General features: G+C 46.6%; 1 long non-coding RNA gene across 1 annotated transcript in view; it reads right to left on the bottom strand.

Annotated features, from left to right (window-relative positions):
* Window positions 1-13,025: 13,025 nt before the first annotated feature.
* Window positions 13,026-21,023, bottom strand: part of LOC146821450 (uncharacterized) — a 29,356-nt gene continuing 21,358 nt past the window's right edge. The window contains exon 2 of the long non-coding RNA XR_014962718.1: window positions 13,026-17,250. This is a non-coding gene — a long non-coding RNA (uncharacterized LOC146821450). The remainder of the gene's footprint in view (window positions 17,251-21,023) is intronic.

The raw sequence follows: 21,023 nt of genomic DNA, 5'->3' as shown, positions 1-21,023 counted from the left end.
ACGTATGGGACAAGAGCGTTTGATATTTGTGTTGGTAACCAACTCAGGTTAATAAAATGTACTCAAGATCAGAGTACGTAAAGACATGAGAATACATCTGAGTCGTGTTTAGCAATGGACTGCTTGTTTACATGTAACAAAGGTATATGGTTTATAGGTCACATGAACTATGCATAAGGAATTACCAGACTGAAATGTTGTTTGATGGATATCTCCAACTGCAGATTCCTCACCTTTATAATATCCCCAGGCGCCACATTGGATTTGGAGAATTCTTCAGTAATTCTCCTGCGTGCAAGAAGGTGGGGGTATTTTGCTCCACGGTGTCTCCAGAAGTGACAAAGCGGAGCTGTATTTCACTACCATCAGTGAGCGCTGATGTCAGTTCCTGTCTTAAAGAAGCTCTTCAATGCGGATCCGGAGGTTACCTCTGAACTTCCTCGGTCTTCGGACAACTTTTAAAACTTTTCACACCCTGCTAGGAAATGATTTCCCCCATCAAAGATAACATGGTTCAAGCAGTGCTGAGGCTGCAGGAAGCAGGTGTCCATCACAGATCCGCAAAGGGTATCTCTGTCGCATTTGGGTCACAAGCCCAAGTCATGTGACAAGTTGGCCTTCATGCACCCCAAGGCGAATTGGGACCAGGAGGCAAATCTATACCACCGAACATAAGAAGAGGTAGCGGTCAAAGCATAGGTCCTGCTCCAGGTTGTAGTCCAGTTTTCGAGGCAGCTCCAATGAAAAATCCACTTCTCACTTAAAGTCTTCCAGTAAGTTCAAGTCAAAGTCTCTACACAAACACAAAAAAGCCAAGAGACACTCATCTTCATCGCACCACTCGAAGTCAAGAGGGAAGGTGCAAGGGGGACAAAATAAAGATTTCACTCCTACAATATCTCCTCAATCCAAACCGATCCAGCCACAGGTCCTGGTGTGCACTGAACTCCCCAGGCCATCATCAACTCTGCAGCAAATAGCTGCGATATTTGATGTGATGTAGGCCCTACAGAGTCACAAGGGTCAATTCTTTAGGACCCACAGAGCCACAATAATCTCCACTCTTACTTTCACTGACAGGTCCCCCTCCAATGCTGTCTGTGTGCATGGGGCCCACTACCGAGCCCTTACCAACTCCTGGACTTCCTTCTACCCCAGCGCAAGTTCTATGCTGGTTTCTTTCTTACCAGCGCCAACACTGATGTCAGACCCCAAACGGATGCTGGACCGATCCAGGCCTATCTCATACTAGCAAATTACAAAAGCAGTGGTTTTATAGCCAGATTCCAATTCCGCCCAGTCCAATACTTCTGCCTCAACTCTGGTGCAAGCAGAGGTCTCATGCTATTTTTGGTTAGCACTCAGTGCAAGAAGCACCCATTGTTCCTCAAAATATAGAAGATGATGAGGAAGGGGATAGGTTGACCCCCCCTTATTATACAGGGCATATGCACTGTGCAGACATACAAAAGGCCAGTTGGACAGACACACCTCCTGAAATGGAGCTAGACTCACCACCTGGGTCACCAACAGAAGAAAGGACTTCGTTTGCAGTGGTCAGAGGGCAGCTGAAGAACTAAAATTGCAGTTGCCCACTTCGTAAAAGAAAACAAATGTGTTGACTTAGATTCTTCAACAGTGGGCACCTTAATCTGAGTCATTATTGACATTTTATGAAGCCCTTAGTGATGCCCTTTTGGCTGCATGGTTTAAACCATGCTCATGCCAGCCAGTCATACGACCTGTGGTTAGGTGACGTAGACCTGCCCCCTAGTGACCCAGACTTCCTAACTAAGCATGCCTGATTGTTCAAGCTTCAAAAAGTAAGGTTAATCCTTTGTAATGCACTGGCGGTGACCGGTGAACTATATCCCACAACTGCCACCTATACGGGAAGGGGACATGCCACTACTGTTGAATACATCTTTTCGTCATGGGCTATTATAGACCAGGTAACTCATGGGTCTGTTGTACCTTCTGTTTTCAGTGATCATAATGATCTAACTATCTCTATACTGGGGCTGGTTAATAGCCCTGGTAAGTTGAGGATAGCACATGGAACTTATTCAAAATGTGATCGGGGAGAAAAGTAGTCTAGCACTCGGGTCAATATGACTAAGATTATCAAGAATTTGTGTTCAGAACATTTGGGTTTAATTTTTAACCATCTCCAGACCGCCCAGGAGTGCCAAGCAGGTATACAGGCTTTCATCAGTCTGAGCTCTGTAATTAAAGAAGTACTTTCCAGACCATCTAAGATTAGGCCTAATATACATCTGTCTTAGTTTGATGGTACTTGTGGGTTAGTCAACAAAAGGCTCAGGGAGGCCCTTCATTCTACCCCTACCCTGATTGCTGATTGTCATAGAATGTATAAACATGATTGCACGAGAGGAAGTTGGAAGTGCAGGCCAACACCTGTTTTAACTTGGTGTCCGCATGCAAAAACCACAATACTTGCCTTGTTAATAAGTATGAGCACTAACATTAGCCCAGATCAGTGGGTGGATCATTTCCATAAAACCTAAAGCCCTACTATCACTCTCACCACGTTTAACGATATCCACAGTTCCCTCTATTCCACTGATGTAGTCTTCTCCCTGTGGGAAGTAGTTGAGGCCATTGCTGCTAGTCCAGCCAATAAAGCCCCGGGACCGGATGGCGTGCTGATAGACCTCTATAAGACATGCACCTTTTGGTTCCAGCATTCTTGGCATTGTACCATTACCGTTCCCATTTTTAAGAAGGGTAATCGTGCCAGCCCTAGCTGCTAATGGAAATATCCCTTTTGGATTCAGTTGTGAAGGTCATGGGGAGGGTATATGTTTAAGCATTTGACTTCATAGATGGGCAAAAATCATATCCTTTCACGGGTGCAGTATGGATTCCGAGAAGGTCTAGGTTTGAAGGAGCAAAGTCTTAATTTCCATCTATTGGTTAGCAAATATATGATTGCTATGCATGGCTCCATCTACCTGGCCTTCATGGATCTCTCCAGCGCCTTCGACTGCATGGTGAGATCTAGGCTCTGGGATTTTTGTTGGGTCTGGGGATGGATCACAGTATTGTCACCTTTTTGCATGCCCCCCATTGTGACCTGGAAGCGTTTGCAAGGCACGGTATCAATGGCGAATACACTGAACCTTTCAGCATTTCTGGGTGTGTGAGACAGGGCTGTGTGCTCGCCCTGGTACTCTTCTTATTGTATATAAACGGGCTTGAAGCTGCAATGACTCAACAGGGCAGGGGCATGCCCGGGGTTAAGAACATGGCGGTTCCTGTCCAATTGTATTCCGATGATGCCGTGTTAATGGCAAGAAATCCTAATGGCCTTAAGATTCCGTTAGACACCTTTACGATGTTATGTCCAAATAAAATCTTGGAACGAACTCCTCCAAGACCTTTGTCATGGCTTGCAGCCCTTCACATCTAATGTGCCGCAACCTGGCACTGCAGGGGAAATCTATTTCCAGAACGCATGAGTTCCCTTACCTTGGAGCCACATTTTACTTCAAAGGCAGTTGGGGTCAATGCCTATCCAAGAGAATATCGACGTTTTCCAATTCTGTGGGATTTTTATTTAATATGGCTTCCTCAATCAACAGCAAACCTATTGGCCCTTTGTTAGAAATTTACAATAGAAAGTGCCTCAGTTTTGATGTGTAGTTCTGTGGTTACAAGGAGGTACGATCACTGCAATTTGAGGAGAACAGGGTGTGAAGGCAACTTTTGGGCCTACCTGCAAGCTCTCAAAACCTTTGCTATTCATGAGGAGCTTGGGCTTGCCTATGTAGAGGACTCTATTAACTTGGCCCCATTGTTATTATGGTGTTCGGATTGGAGAATCCCGCAATCTGCTTTAAATAGTTTTACGTTTTTGTCCACCCTGTTGTTGTTTCTGGGTGTTGATGGCCGCTCTGCCACCCGAACCGCCCTCTATACTCTTGTCCCTCTAGATCGCGGGCGTCTCCGCTGCCCGAATCCCGTGCCTCAGCTTAGGAGCGCTCACCCTGTGATGCGAGGCCTGTGTGCCTCGTGGGCGCCGCGGTCTCGCGTAGGGCACTTCTGCCGGGTCCCTGCTCCGGCCGATACAGGCTTTGCGTCGGCCGCATCAAACACAGCCGCCACCGTTCGCTGCCAGGTGCCGACTCGGCTGTAACTTTCACCGAGTCGACTGCTGTACATCAGGAACCCAAATCCGCCACCCGTAGGCGGCTACGGGCTGGAGAAAAGAATCTGCTGACGGATTATATCACCGGGCGGTGGGAGCCTCACGCTATGGCGGCCATTCCGTACGTGCGCCACCTAGCGTCCCCACATGTTGACTGTTTGGATGCTTCCAGTGGGGAAGGGACAGATCCACTGGAGGACAAGTCCCTGGATGCTTGCTTTGTGAAGTCGTTGGATTAGAAAGGGATGGGAGACGGTGTTGAAGGTGGTTAATAGGTCTAGGAGGAAGAGGGCTGCAGTTCCCCTCTGTTCATAGATAGTCACACTACAGCACAATAATTCCTTACTTTTTTCTACTGATACAGAAAATTCATAGGCTATTCCAGGGGGCTAACTCACAGACAAATCTGAACTGCAACAACCAACCCAGTCCTGTTGAGACGGTAGACATGGCACAGGTAGAAACTGTTTACTCCCACAGGAACAGCAATCCTCAAATTCTTCCTCCTTTGCTGCAGCAAGCCACTGTAGTGTGTCTTCTCAGTCTCATGCCTGGCCAGTAGAGGCAGAATACCACAGTTCCTCCTCTGCTGGAAACTATCATATGTGACTGGTGGCTCTGAAAAATTATTCAAAGGGACTATGTCCTAACCTTCCTACATTTCTCCCATACCAGAGCAACTTACAAGAGGAGAACTATGATGGAAGCAGTCAACTGTCTTTAGTTCATGGGTGCCACTTAACAGGTGAGAGGAGAGAATGATGCTACTTGAGTTACTACATTGTTCTGAAGAAGCACAGAGGCATTAGGTTTATTTTGGACCTCCAGCTGTTGAATGTCTTTTGGAGGAAGGACAGGATTGGTCTGCTTGCTCTGGCTTAGATCATGTCAGTGCTGGACCCAGAAGACTGTACAGCATCCTTGGACGTGCAGGACTCTTATTTTCATATATCTGCTCTACCGTTCCACAGGCGTTACCTGTGGTTCATGGTGGGTCAAGAACACTTTAAATTCACTGTGCAGTCTAGTCTCTGGCAGGAAGCCAACTCCATGTCAATCTTCAAGATCCATGAATGGTTCATCTGGTCCTAAAAGTCTCCCAGCAATACTTCAGAGGTAGACTGGTACAGGTCCTCGTGGACAACACAACGGCCATGTGTTACTGCAACAAGCAGGGCGGAGTGGGGTCTTGGATCCTGTGTTGGAGGCGCTACACATCTAGAGGCAGTTGGACCAGGACAACATCTTCAGGTTCGCCACCCAGTTTCTCAATGCCAGAGGGGATGAACTAAACTGACGTCATCTGGCGGACCACAAGTGGCATCTTCATCCCTAGGTGGCATAGATAGACTTCAAACAGCGAGGTACCGCCGGGCTAGATCTATTTGCTAACATTGAGAACTTGCAGTGTACACATTCACACTGCTATCTCTCCTGCCTCGAGTTCTGAGTAAGATCAAAACAGAGAAGGCCCAAAATGTTCTTGTCGCCCTGGACTGGACTAGGAGAGTATTGTAACCAAAGCTACTGAGCTTGAGCCATTTGCCCTCTGATTAGGCAGACACTTCAATAGGACTTCTTGTCTCAGCAACAGGGCAGAGTCCCTGCTTCTGACTTTCTACAACCTACACCTTCGTGCATGGTTAAGAAGTGGAATTTAAATGTGTCTGACTTACAATCGAGGTGGCAGACATCATCCTTGCAGCCAAATGCCTTTCTACAAAGTGGATCTATGCTGGACATTTAGACAAATATGTTGCCCAGTGTGGTTACTGAAACACGGACTCCTTACAAGCCAAACTGCCTGATGTTTTCTTGCTTCTTCTTTCATTAGCCCAGTAAGGGCTTGCAGTGAACACATTCAAAAGTTATTTGTCAACCCTTTTGCCTTTTCTGTGTTTACGTGACCAACTGTCTTTGTTTACATCACTGTTTGTGATGTGTTTTTTAAATGACTTGACTCATGTTTCCCTCAAACCATTTGTTTTGTCCTAATGTGATCTGAACTCACTCTCGACATTTCTCATGTGCATACAATTGAATCTTATACACAGCCAGTCCTTATCCTTTTTGGCACTTAAAACTGTTTTCCTTTTTGAGATTAAGTCAGTGTGCCATGTGAGTGTACTACATGCAATTTCAGTACAGCTGCCATACGCTACCTGCTTTTCAGACAAATTGGTACCAAGCAACCGGGTGGCCTTCCTACCAAAGGTTGTGAGTCTCTTCTATGCTGCACGATCAATCACTGCTAGAGTTTTGTGCCCTGCCTCACACGTCGAAAAAGAGAGATTCCATCTACTCAACCCTAAGATGCCACTGATCTTATACACTGACTGCAGAAAGTATCATCTGTGTGGGATTATATGGCAAAAATAAAGCCAAGGCGAGGCAAAAGAAGATCTGGTCAAAGTGAATAATCCTCTGCATCAAAATCTGCTAAGCTCTGGCAAGGAAACAGCCTTGTGAAAGCCTGCAGCTCATTCTACCAGGACAAAAGTTGTTACACTGGCTTTAGCAAGACAGATACCTGTTCTACAGATCTACCAGGTTACAACCTGGATGTTGGTGCATATGTTCATGAAACACTATTGGCGGTCAGGCCCAGTGAGAAGGTCACTTTGTCTGCACGATTCTGCTGGATGTTTGGTCTGAGTTCCCTAGCAATACTCTCTACTTTGGGAGGTACCGCTTTTGTATCCATTCTAAAGGTGAGGAATTTGCAGTTAGGAGTATCCATCAGAAGAACAAGTTACTTACCTTCAGAGGCAGTCTTTCTGGTGGACACTCTGTCCAGCCGCAGATTCCTCACTGCAGTCTCACCACCCTGTTCTATGGAGTAGCCTCCTTAACAGCTAGAAAAAGTCCTAAGCTAGAAGATCAGCACATGGTCTCAGACATTTTTTCTGTGCTTCCCATCAGAGGGTGTGTAAGGAGAATGATAGAAGAAACGGAGATCAACACGCAGGGATGGCTCAAATATTTGGCTCCGCTCCATCATTTCTGGAGCAGTATAGAGTCACATCAGAGTATCTACGATAAAGAGCAAATCCAAAGGTAAGTGACTTGTAAATGCTGTGGTTTAAAGACCAATTGGTCTAAATAAACATTATTTTTGAACTGAACTGACTTGTTATTTAAATATTTTTCATGGAAATGAATAAATCATATGTATTATTACCAATCGCCATGTGGATTGATAAAACTGTCCACACTACACCCAGGGCAACAGCATTCTTTGGTGGTCCCATCTCTCCTCAAACTCAGTCCAGGCTTCTCTTTCACGCTGATCAACCCTATGCAGCTCTGGGTTACCTATTTGGTGAGAGGTTTGTGACATAACAGACTAAGAACTGTAATACATTAAGGCACACACAACATAACTGGGAGTGTAGTAAAAGGTAATGCCTGCTGGACGGTAGAGCAGATATATGAAAATATGCTTCCTGCAAGTCCAAGGATGCCGTGAATCTCCTGGGTCCAGCACTGACATGATCTAAGCCAGAGTGAGAAGTTCCCCCATAGTGAGGCACTTCCCCCTTCCCTATGGCCCCCATGCCTAGGACCGCCTCCAACCCCAAAAAACACCATCAAAAGTCTTGGGGTATGGCTGGACAGCTCACTGTCTTTCAATGTCCAAGCCACAAAACTGTCAGCCACCTGTTTTGGCATTCTGAGAGTGCTAAATAAAATCTTCCCCCTCCTCCCCCTGGAAGCCAAACAGGCTGCCATTCAAGGGCTCATTCACTCCCGTCTTGATTTTAACAACGCACTTTATCTGGGTGCACCAGAATACACCCTTCGGAGGCTGCAAACTGTACAGAACAGCGCAGCTCGCCTTCTACTTAAAATCCCGCACAGACACTCAGTGAGGACCGGACTGACTAGCCTCCATTGGTTACCGGTCCGGCAGAGAGTTCTGTTCAAGGCGCTATGTATAGCCCATCAAGCCTTCTGGGACATGGGACCTTTCATTACCCGTGATCTGATCACTCATTACATCCCAAATCGCAGTCTTCGTTCCAGCCAGACTCTCTTAGCAGTAGTCCCAAGAATAAAAAGATCTAGAACCGGCGGAAGGACGTTCATGTACAACGCAGCTAAGGCCTGGAATGCTCTACCACTTCATCTTAGAGCCACCCAGAACCTTACTATGTTTCGCAAGCAACTGAAGACCCACCTTTTCACATCTGCCTGCTAAACCGTTGTCTTTTCTTTCTTTTTTTCTCCCCTTCCCTGCTCTCTGTAGGTCACGGTTATCCTAGCGCTTGGACGCCTTCGGGCAACAACTGCGCTCTATAAATCTCCAAGTTTACAAGTTTACAAGTCTGAACCTGTCCTTCCTCCGAAAGGCATCCAGCAAGTGGAGGACCAAAATAGGCCTAATGCCATGTCCTTCTTCGGAACTAAGAACCAGCTTAAACTAAAACAAAAACAGTTAAACTAACATGAAACATACACTTGCTCGGTCCTTGAGGTGGTCGCTCTGGTTCACACTGTGTCATGTCTTGTACATAGGCCTGGAGTCATTGAGATGGAGTGGGATTCTTCCTGAGATTGTATCTGGACAAACCTCGCCATGAAGTTTCGCTGCCGGGGGTTCTTGTACCCCCAATTCGGGATCCGGGCAAGGTGCTTGGAGCTCTGCTTTGATTGGGAGGGGTAGTTCTACTGGTTCGTAGTCCTCATGTGTAGGTTCTGATTGTGTCACGTTTCTTCCATGTCTGGTGGGACTGACGTGACCTCTTGGCGTGTTTATCGGGTCCATCTGAAACTTCTTGACGTGTGACACATTTCTCGTGACAGTCTCCTGTTGCCACACAGCCGAAGCCATAGTCCCTTTTATGCTTGTAACTTGCCATGGTGCTCGTTCAAAAGACAAATGAAATTTGCTTCCAGGATGTCGATCTTGAACTAGCACCCAGTCTCCCTGTAGTCCGTCTGCGCTGTCACATCTTTGGTTCCGGACAGGTCTCTGGGACAAGGCCAGGCTATTGTGGACCAGGTTCTTCTCCCACTGGGGATGGTGTGGTTTCACATCTTCTACCATCCTTCCAAAACAAAGGACACTTGGAGCTGCCCTGGTGGAGGTGTGAGGCATCAGAAGATAGTCTCTTAGAAACGTGCATATCTCTGTCTTGGCGGTTTGTTGTTCCGCCTGCACAATGCGGATGACTTTGTTTATGGATTTCATGAACCTGTCAGCTTCCCTATTGGCTTGAGGCCAACGCGGGATGATCCGGCAATGCTTGGTATCTCAGGATAGCAGGTAGCTGGCAAACTCCTGGCCATTGAAGGGTGGGGGGTCATTGTCTGTCTGAAAATCTTTTATGAGGCCACAGGTGGCCATGATTTCCTCAAAATTGGAAATTGTCTCTTCTGCTGACGTAGAACGCATAATTTCTACCTCTGGGTATTTGGAGATATCGTCGATGATGACGAACAGGTGACAGCCTTCAGGAGGCTGCCGAAATCTGCACTGGCACGTTATCATGGGATCTCCAGGACTGGCTCCGTGATTGTAGGGGCTGGTAGGGTTTGGGTGTCCAGTGGCTTGGCACAAATCACACAGCTAGATTGTCAGTTCAACTAGCTCATCCAGGCCTGGTAACTACACCTTGCAGTGCTGTCAGTTCTTGGTTTGGACTATACCTTGGTGGGATCCATGGGCGAGGTTCACTATCGGCTGTGTCAAACGGGAGGGTATCACCAACTGGAGGCCTCTCAGAAGGCAACCTTCCTCAGTGACGGTGAACTCATCCTTCACATTGTATAGGGACTGCAGGACGTGGTGGGCTTCGGTCGTCTTTGGTGCCAGTGCAGCTAATATATTGATCCACTTGCCAGATCGTATTGCAGCGATTGCAGACTGGAGGCAATCATCGATTCAAGTAGCCTCTGCTATGCCTACCAGGGAAATAGGAAGGGGGTGAGATTGCTCTATGACAAACTTGACATACATTGCTGCATCCTGCTCTTCCTGAGTGGTTGTTGGCCTGGCATGCAGTGACAGGTAATCTGCTGGATTGTGGGACCCTGGCTTGTACTCCTGTAATTGGAGGATCCATTTCTCGATCCACAGGGGGGGTTTGATGCAGACCCTTTGAATAGGACTAGGAGCTTGTAGTCTGTATTCACCTGGAATGGGTGGCCGTACACGTACACATGGAAGTGGCAGCACCCCCCCATGGATGGAGATTGCCGCTTTATCGTTGTGAGAGTATCTTTGCTCGAATGGGGTTTGTGCCCTGCTGGCGCAGGCAATGGGAGCCCATTCTCTGCACTGTTGGCGCTGGGACAGGGAGGCTCCAAGGTCGGTAAGGTTTGCTTCTACAGAAAGTTCAGTGTCCTTTGCAGGATCAAAGTATGTCAGAGTGGCTCCTCAGAGATTGTTTCATGGCCTGCAATGCTCGGTCTTGCTCTGCAACCCACTGCCAGGGGACGATGTTTTGGTGAGTTTTCTGAGCGGTTCGGTGAGTTGTGAAGAGGTTCTGCATGAAGCAACCACAGTATGCCACCATACCTAAGAAGCTCCTGACTCCAGTGATGGTGGTGGGGGCCACTGCTGCTTGTATGTGCCTGACTTTTGCTGGGTCAGGAGTGACGCCTTTTGTAGAAAATTGGTAACCGAAGAAGCAGATGTTTTCTCTAAGAAACTTGCACTTTTCATGGTCTAGGGTGAGCTCACTTTCCTGGAGGCACTTGAATACTGCCTTCAGTCTGCGGAAATGTTCTTCAGTGGTGAGGGCATGCACCAGGATGTCATTGCTGACATTCAAAACCCCTTGTCACCCCTCGGACAATGTCTTGGAAGACTTCGGCTGCGCTCGAGAGCCCAAAGTTGAGGCGCTTCTAAGGTCGCAGACTGAGGTGGGTCGAAAACAGTGTGATGTGACAGGATTCTGGAGCAAAGAGGATTTGGTGGTAGCCCAACCTCAGGTCCATCATCGAGAACCATCTGGAGCTGGATAGCACTTCCATAATGTCATCTACTGTTGTAGTTAAAGATCTCTCAGGTTTGATTGTGGTGTTGGGGAGGCACATGTCCACACATATCTGTACTTCCCCTGGCTATTTCGGCTTTCTTATAACCACAATTGGGGAAACCCACTGGGTGGGTCCCTCCACTGTGTCAATGCTGTCCTCTGCCTCCAGCTTGCGAAGTTTAACTTCCACTTTTGGGCGAAGGTGAAATGCTGTCCGCCTGTAGTGTAGGGTGACTTGCTGCACTGTGTGGTTGAAGTGTAGACGTACATTGCGGTCTTCGTGACAGCCTATCCCTTTGAACAGGGGCTCAAACTCGCCGAGCAGTGCGTCTGGGACATCTAGCGTGGATGCTGAAAACAAAATGAATGAGCTGGATACATTCAGTGGTGTGGCAGCAGAGGAGCATTTCTGAATCCTTTGTGATGTCGATCTTGGATTTGGTGGACATTTCTAGATGGGCAATGACTGACGTGAAGACTCCAGTGAATGGAAAGCAGGTGATGGTGCCGAAGGCATACACTCTGGTAGTTGTGAAGCGAGGGGCGGCTGGCATTGGCATGGCTCAGAGAAGCGATAAGGACAATATATTGATAGAGGCCCCTGTGTCGACTAGCAAAAAGAACAATTGATGGGCAGAATGCAGAACAATGTCATACATTCACCCTAGTACAGAGATCTGGGCCTAAATCTGTCGTTTTTTTGCTCACCATGCCATTCCAGTTTGGACCCAGCCATATGCAAATCAGTCTTGACCCTGCACCCAATGGGAACAGTCCAGCACAACCTGCCGGGCCAGGTCCTCCCTGGACTGGAAAGAAGCATCCTAGGACCGGTTTCAGGCTTTCAGTCCTCATCAGCCAGGATAGCTTGACTCCAGTGGCATGGAGAGCATGGGACCCACATCTGGACATACCCATCCCACTCGGTGTGACAAAGGCAAAAAGAACAAATGATGAACAGAATGCAGAACAAGGTCATAAATTCACCCCAGTATAGAGATCTGGGCTTAAATCCATCGTTTTTTTGCTCACCATGCCATTCCAGTTTGGACCCCGCCATATGCAAATCAGTCTTGACCCTGCGCCAATAGGAACAGTCCAGCCCGAACTACCGAGCCAGGTCCTCCCTGGAAAGAAAACAAGCATCCTAGGACCAGTTTCGGGCTTTCAGCCCTCATCAGCCAGGATAGCTTGACTTCGGTGGCGTGGAGAGCACGGGACTCATGTCTGGGCATACCCGTCCCACTCGGTGTGGCAAATGCAAAAAGAACAATTAATGGACAGAATGCAGAACAATGTCATACATTCACCCCAGTACAGAGATCTGGACCTAAATCCATCGTTTTTTTGCTCACCGTGCCATTCCAGTTTGGACCCAGTCATATGCAAATCAGTCTTGACCCTGCGCCCAATGGGAACAGTCCAGCCCGAACTGTCGAGCCAGGTCCTCCCTGGACTGGAAACAAGCATCCTAGGACGGGTTTCGGGCTTTCAGCCCTCATAAGCCAGGATAGCTTGACTCCAGTGGCCTGGAGAGCATGGGACCCACGTCTGGGCATACCCGTCCCACTCGGGGTGACAAATGCAAAAAGAACAATTGATGGACAGAATGCAGAACAATGTCATACATTCACCCAGTACAGAGATCTGGGCCTAAATCCATCGTTTTTTTGCTCACCATGCCATTCCAGTTTAGACCCAGCCATATGTTTCTTTTGCCTGTGTCCACTAGGCACCATTAATGGCTGGCCGTTTACGGTGACATGGCTCCTGGTGAAGAACCAAGACCTTAGGGGCCTGGCGGCGCAGGACACGCCTTAATCTCCTGAGTTCACCTGCTTTGTCGAACAGAGACATGGGACACTCCGTTAGGCGTAGAAGATAGGGTTTATTAGCTGCAGCTAAGTACAGTTGTCCCAGAAGTACACTCAGTATGTTCTTAGGAGACTGCCACTTTACTTCGTGGCGCACAATCTTTTATAACATACATAATCACAAAGAACACTCCCAATGCATACAGGGTCAACCAATGAGAAGAATGTCAAAACAAGATATTAAGTAACTCAAATAAGCCTCTCTCCCAACTGTGTTTGTCACCCTTCCCCACAAGTTAATCAGTGGTAGTGTTTATAAGTCGACTTGCAGGTGGCAGGATACATTTGTATGGCCCAGAGGACAGTTGTGAAATGAGAGAATACGAGTAAAGAATAGCGAAGGCCAGAGGATAAGATAAAGTCAGGAAAGAATGGTGCGAATCAGACGAGGATTAGTGGAGTCGGCCGGACCCTGACACCAGCTATAAACAAAGGCAGTAGGTTATTTGACACGTTGCAGTAGGATGAGGGAAAACAACACTTCGTTCACCGTGCCGCCTGAGTGAGGGCAACACAAAATGGAAGAAAGACACAAAATGGTGGCTAAAGACTAACGGGATTGGAAACTGAATTACCTTCCCGATTCGGATGTCCCGAAGTTGGCGGGAAGGAGGGTTCCGGCAATTATGTTTGCGGACGACACCCTCCTTCTCTCCAAGTCACCGATGGGAATCCAGCGTGTGTTGGATGGATTTGGGGACTTCTGTAGGGAGCATGGATTGGAGATCAATACTCTAAAGACTAAAATTATGGCCTTCAATCCGCCACCCAGGTTCCACCGCATCCCACGTATAGGGAATAACATACTTGAACGAGTAAACACCTTTGAATACCTTGGTGTTACCCTCAATGAGGAATTGGGGTGGGGTCCACACCAGGAGAAAGCCAGGATGAAATTAGTGCAACATACCAGTGGAATACTAAGGATGATAGGGAAGAATAGGTCGACCCTTAAACCTATAGGCCCACCCCTTCATATTTATAGGGTACAAGCCAGAGGAGCAGTCACATACGGTAGCGAACTATGGGGTCACAAAGTCTTGGATAGCCTGGGAAAGGAGGAGAACAGATTCCTTAGGTGTCTAGTAGCTCTTCCTCCGAGTACACCCCTAGTGCCTCTAAGACTTGACCTAGGCATTAGACCCCTGGAGGAAGAGTTGGCGCTTCGCCCCGTGATCTATTGGCGTAGATTATGGACGGTGCCTGAACTGATTCATTACAGACAGGGTTTACAGGAAGTTCTTGGCTTCCCAAATTTGGGGAACATTGCCTGGCTTAAGTTTGTAAGGAATAGTTTGGTGAGCCTAGGTCTAGATGCACTTTGGAACGACCCTTGGAATGCTTGTTCCAAGCTTCCAAAAAAAGCTCTTACCAAACTGTACATTGATTCCAAGGCTCCTTCACTTCGACCTTCAAAATCTTTAGGGTCTTTAACACACCAATTCCTTCACATGAAGACTACATATAGCTTTGAACTAGCCCTTGACAATGTTTACCCTGCAATAATCAGGAAGCTTTATTTGCAATGGAGGCACGGGTCCTTGCCAATTCGTGCTCTCACTAGCCTTTGGTCTGTGTCGACACCCAGTATTTGCCCGGCATGCAGAGCAAGCGATGAAACCGAGCTGCATCTTATATTCTTCTGTACGGGCTATACTAAGGCGCGCAGAAAGTGGATCATTCCCGTTTGCAGGAATCTGGGTTTTACCAGATGCCACGAAGCCTTTAGAATTCTTAAGAGCGAAATGGCTGTACACATTGTGTTTGCTGTGGCAAAATTTCTGGGGGCTTTATGGCACAAACGGAAGCGGTACTTAAAAATGTCACCATGATTCGTTTTGTACTGTGTTAAAAGGCACATGATTTTATGTAACTACCAGGTATTTAGCCGTGCGGCTGCACCAACTTTTAACCATTTTTATCTATTGTTCTTAAATGTTTTTATATTCATTTTATGTACTTTTATGGAGATTCTCCGAAATAAAGTTTTCTTGACTTGACTTGAATTACCTCAGACCCTCCTCTTGCCATTACTCAGGCAAGACACACAGACTCATTTTAATCTGAGTCGACGTCAATGGCCATGAGGTCATCAAGCTGTTGCTGCAACATCATTTTAATGCTCTCCGTCTTCCGTGGCACAGGCGTTGGGACACACATAGTGGCACAAAGGCCACAGATGGCGGGGCCACACTGCATACAAAGACAACAGGAAAAAATGATGGCCAAAACCACTCCAAGGAATGTTAATACCTTCCATCCCCATTTGGACAGTAATCCCCAAAACCATTCCAACAAAGACCAATCTCCTTCGTCCTGATGAATCGACTCGGAGATCACATGTAATTTGGAGATGGCTTGGTATACCGTAGGGGCGTCATCAGGTATATAAATGCAACAGCTAGATCCGATCAATTTACAAACTCCACCACGATCTGCAAGAATAACATCCAAAGCAATCCGGTTCTGCAATGTCATGAGACGATCCGCCTGAAGTTCAGCTGTGAGATTGCTCAAGGCTCCCACAGTGACATCTATGGTAGTCTCAACAACACGAACCAATTGTCTCATGTTTCTACTGTTGGCCATTGGGCCCCAAAAAGGCAGAAATCCTTTAAGGAAATCACCTGCCTCTTGTCCTGCCGTGTCTTTAGAATCAATAATTCCTCTGCCATATCTGTTTCTGTGATGTCCTGAAGGAGCACTGTATGTAGGGGGGAGAAGAAAGACTATATAGCATGTTCCTGAAAAATCCGTTGGTAGCCACGTGTACGCTCTATCGTGGCAGACAAAATACGTGCCCTGAGATGGCACTAACGGTGGTGGATTCTGAGATGTGTGAATGTATGCATGGGAACAAACACTCTTTCCTTGTCCAGTGTCAGTAGTCTGGCCATTATTTGTAAACAAAAGGTACCTTGATGAGGCACAGTCCAAATTGGTGGAGATTTTCCCTGTTTAATCCTATCTGTAAGGCTAGCGGCGTAACGAGTCACATTCCAAGCATCATATGCCCGTTTCTCATCAACAGGAACCTTACTATTCTCCACAATTCTAGCCATAGCCACTATTCCTTTTATCAGAGAACTATGTCTAAAATCTTGTCCACTACCATATGAACCAGCTGGACGTCTAAATCGGTTCTGAAATGCATTTGAAAACATCACAAAATAGGCCCAAGCGGAACCTTCATAAGAAAATGGAAGGGCTAAATATGGCATCCCTTTTTCTGTGGTATGAGGCATAAGTCCACACACCCAACAGTCGGTTGTGTTGACTACCAATTGGTGTTGATGCAATAACTGGACAAATGAATTGTTAAAATATTCTGTTCTCCTGATTAGTTCATGTTGGGGAAGCGTATATAATTGGTGTGGGGAGATAGTAGAATGAAAAGGCAAAGAAATAGGAGTAGGAACAGATTTGTGCTGCATAACATGAACAATCCAACCTATACAAGCCAATAAGATACTAGAAAACATAAGAACACACAATGTTACGCCACATGACTGTACACTAATTTACAATATTTCTTTTTCATCTCTTCCTTCTTATTATTCTTTCCCAATTTGACATCCATCCTCTAAAATTGTTGCTCACGGCAATCTTCCTTACTCACTTGGCTGTGATTATTAGCCGTCCTATGACACTGCAAGTCCTGGGGGCCTAGCCACTATACAGGTCATGAGCAAAGACTCCTACCGTGACCCTGCAACCTGGACAGATGATACATGTCACGAAAGAGATGAAAATTTCAGGTGTCCTTGACCAGTCTAGGCCTTAAATTATATTGAGTTCTGTTTAGTACAGTTTGGTCCTGAAATAGTGTCTGTGGATCTGTAGTGTTCAATCGGAGATGTGGCGGTACTGCTTCTTGTAAAACGTCATCATCTTCTTTTTCAGACCGAGCTCCATCTAGGTGTGCACTACTGAAAGGTACAAACCGAGGGACCCTTTCGCCTTCAAAATCACCTACACCCTTACGGATCCACTGGTCAAAAGGCAAGGCCAAGGGCACCTTTTTGCAGTGCACGCCATGGATCCAGTTCTTTTTCCCTTCGACCTTCACTGCTGTACGTGGTACTAGAAGAACCTGTCGAGGCGCCCTCCAACGAGGTTCCAAATTCCTTGTCCTCTGAAAAGTTTTCACACAGACCCAGTCTCCCGGTTGGATAGAATGACCCGGGTCTGTGGAGGCCTCTGGTAAAGCGTCTCGAACCTGTTGGTGGAGAACACGTAATTTAGTGGTGAGGTCATGCAAGTAATCAATCAGCATTGGATACTGTATGTCAGAATACTTTTTAGGGCGAGGGACTCCCCAAACATTAGCCGGGCGCCCAAAAACAACCTCGTATGGGCTGAGTCCCAAAAGAGAATGTACAGCTGTTCTAGTGGATAGGAGAGCCAAAGGTAAAGCATCGGGCCAGGCAAGTCCCGTGCTAGCCTATACCTTTGCAAGCTTAAGTTTGAGAGTGCCGTTATAGCACTCTACCAAACCCGCTGATTGGGGATGGTTCGCCGCATGGAATTATTGGACGATACCAAGACCGGCACACACCTTTTTCATAATTTGGCCCACAAATTCACTTCCATTGTCACTCCAGACAACGCGCGGCAAACCAAACCTAGGGAAGAACTCTTTCAGAAGAACTTTGGCAGTGGACAAAGCAGTGTTGTCTTTCAGGGGGTAGGCCTCTATCCAACTGGAGAAGGCACACACCACCACCAAAACATATTTGAGATTGTTGCATCGTTCCATGTGAATATAATCAATTTGCAACACCTCAAAAGGATATGTTGGGGGAGCAAAATTACCTGCTGGAGTTGGGGTTCCCATTCCTGGATTATGCATCAAGCAAACGATACAATGCTTCACTAAATTATCTGCACATTTTGGAATCCCTTCGTTCAGCCACACTGGAGCCAGAAGCTTACATATTCCTTTCCCACTGATGTGGGCTGGACCATGTGCCATAGCAACTACAGGCAGTACATAGGCATCTGGTAACAGCCAACGCTGATGTTCTGACAATTCTATCCAACATCCCATCGCGTCTAACATTCCTGTACTCTCTTTCTACTTACTCAACTCTTTCTCTGTAGCCTCTCCTTGAATCGATCTCACACTTTCTATTGTATCCTCACACATTCCTTTTTCCTTGACCCAATTTGCAGGGCCCGCAACATACATGCGACTCATAGCATCTCTGGCTGTTTCTTTCGCTACCTCATCCGCAAAAGCATTCCAGCGACCTACATCATCAGTAATCCTCTTATGCGCACTACACTTTATGATTGCTATCTGGGTAGGCAAAGCAAGTGACTCAAGATCAGTTACCAACTGACCATGCTGTATTTTAGTACCGTGGGAGGTAAAGAATCCTCTTTCCTTCCACAAACGACCAAAGCTATGTGCCGCACCAAACGCATACTGGCTGTCGGTATATACATTCACTCTCTTCCCCTTAGATAACACACATGCTCTGGTCAAAGCTATCAGTTCAGCCGCCTGAGCTGAATTATGTCTGATGCGTGCTGTCTCCACGATTGTATGGAAGGTGGTAACAGCGTAAGCTGAAGTTGTTTCACCATTAGGGAGTTTAAAACAAGAACCATCCACCTATAGGATCCCATCCGGGTCCATTAGTGGTGTATCCTTCAAATCAATCCTACCTTTTGTCTCCTCCTCAGTACGGAGAAAACAATCATGTTGTTCCTGAATACCTTTCTCTTCTGGAAGAGGTAATAATGTGGCTGGATTTAAAGTGTTACATCGTTTGATGTGCACATGATTAGCCAAGAGCGTCAGTTCATACCCAGACAAGCGAGCGCTTGTAAGATGCTGCGTTTTTGTCCTATTTAGCAAGGTATCCACTGCATGTGGTACCATGACAATAAGAGTGTTATCAAGCACCACTCCAGCAGATTGACGAATAGAAATTGCTGCTGCTGCTGTAGCCTTAAGACAACTACGCAATGCCTTGGCTACTGGATCTAATGTAGCCGAAAAGTAGGCACATGGCCGCTGCTTGTATCCAAATCGTTGTGTTAAGACTGACAACGCACAACCCTCTCTTTCGTTGACATAGAGCGTGATGGGCTTACTGTAATCCGGAGTACCCAACACAGGAGCAGAGCACAGAGCAGCACGTAAATCAGAAAAACTCTTCTGACATTCATCAGTCCAAGAAAGGGGTTGGGGTGTGTCTTTCAAAGTGAGTGCCAACAAAGGTTTAGCCAACAAAGAAAAATTTGGAATCCACTGTCTACAATAAGAGGTAATGCCCAGAAAGGCACGCACTTCTCTTTGTGTGGATGGCACAGACATTTGTGCAGTTGCTTGAATACGTTCTGGGGTCAGTCGCCTTCCCTCCTTCGACAAGAGATGACCTAGATAGGTAACCTCTTGGCGGGCATATTGTAATTTAGAAGGTGAAACCTTATGGTGAAGGTCAGACAAGTGACGCAATAGTACAATAGTCACGTTTTTACAAATATCCTTTGAATCAGCAGCAATCAATAAATCATCCACATACTGAATAAGGGTAGCACCTGGCGGAAAAGGAAAAGCATAAATCTGGCATTTCAGAGCTTGGCTATAGATGGAGGAACTTTCACAATAGCCTTGGGGTGCGCGCTTGAACCGGAAACTTCGGCCTCCTAAAGAGAAGCCAAAAATATCCCTACTCTTTTCAGCAATGGGGATGCTGAAGAAAGCATTTTTCAGATCAATAACAGAAAACCAAGTTGCTGAGGCATGTATCATAGTTAACAGGGCAGTGATATCTGGAACAACAGGAAACTGTGGTAGCCCAAAGTGTTGCAGGGAGAGAGAGCAATTCAGGTGGAAATTGATCTTTAGACAAATACATTGGAGAAGTCAGTTTCTGCCCCAAAACGAGATGTACACCAACCAGGAGAACAATATATCGTTGCATGCAGTCTTTTCAATAAATCCAAACCCAACAGATTTTTGCCGCAACCAGTCGTTAAAAGAAGCGGAGCTTCCAAATCATAAGAACCAATTGAAATAGGCAGAGGACAAGAGACTGGGCTATGAACTGGGGCGCCAGAAAATCCTACGGATACGTTTGTTAAGCCAGACAAAGGTGCCCCAGGGAGTTTGGAGTGAATAATAGAACTTCTCATCGCACCAGTATCTAAAAGAAATGGCTCTGAAACACCCATTGTAGTGACATTAACATAAGGCCCATTCTGATCTACTGGAATCGATACAACTCCCTCACTTTGTCTATGGCTGTCCTAGTTAGCGTGAAGACCGCCATTCTCACCTTCAACATAGTAATCATCATTGTAATACTGTGTAGACTGAGTATTTTGCTGATCAAAGTAGTTCATAGAAGGTGGAGGGGAACGCTGTGTCTGGGGCGACATACCTCGACCTCTACCCCTGGGTGCTAACTGGGAACCACCACGACCTCGTGGAGTAGATAGTCCTCCATTACGCTGTAATAAAACCGTGCAGCTATTCTTAAAATGACCTTCCTCCCTACAATAGGCGCATTGGCTGGGACCTAACAAAGGCCGCGGAATATAGGGCTCAGGCTTTTGAAACACCCTCTGGAACTGGGGAGGGTGTTGAAACTGGCGCGGAGCAGAGCGAGGGGGATAAGCTTGTTGCAGAAGAACCTTCGTTTTTAATTCTTTAGTCTTTTTCTCTTGCTTGTCTTTTCCTCTTTGTCCCTGTTTTCGTAATATTGAGCAGTAGCCAGTATCTGAGCCGAAGAAGAAACAGCCCATGAACTTTCAGAGTCTTTTAACTTACGTGACAACTCGGGGAGCAAATTGAATACGAATTTATCTACAAATAATCGCTGTCCACCCTCCGTAGTCATATCCTGATCACTGTGATCAATAAACGTCTCCTCAAAACGAGTGAAGAAATCGGAGACACTCTCATCTTTCTTCTGTTTACACGTGGCTAATTTATCCCAATTAACTCATAAGGCGGGCATCATTGTTTTCATTAAA

Source organism: Triturus cristatus, chromosome 6, assembly GCF_964204655.1.
Source record: "Triturus cristatus chromosome 6, aTriCri1.1, whole genome shotgun sequence".
Taxonomy (NCBI): domain Eukaryota; kingdom Metazoa; phylum Chordata; class Amphibia; order Caudata; family Salamandridae; genus Triturus; species Triturus cristatus.
The sequence above is the reverse complement of the archived record's forward strand: the minus strand, read 5'-3'. Positions and strand labels throughout refer to the sequence as shown.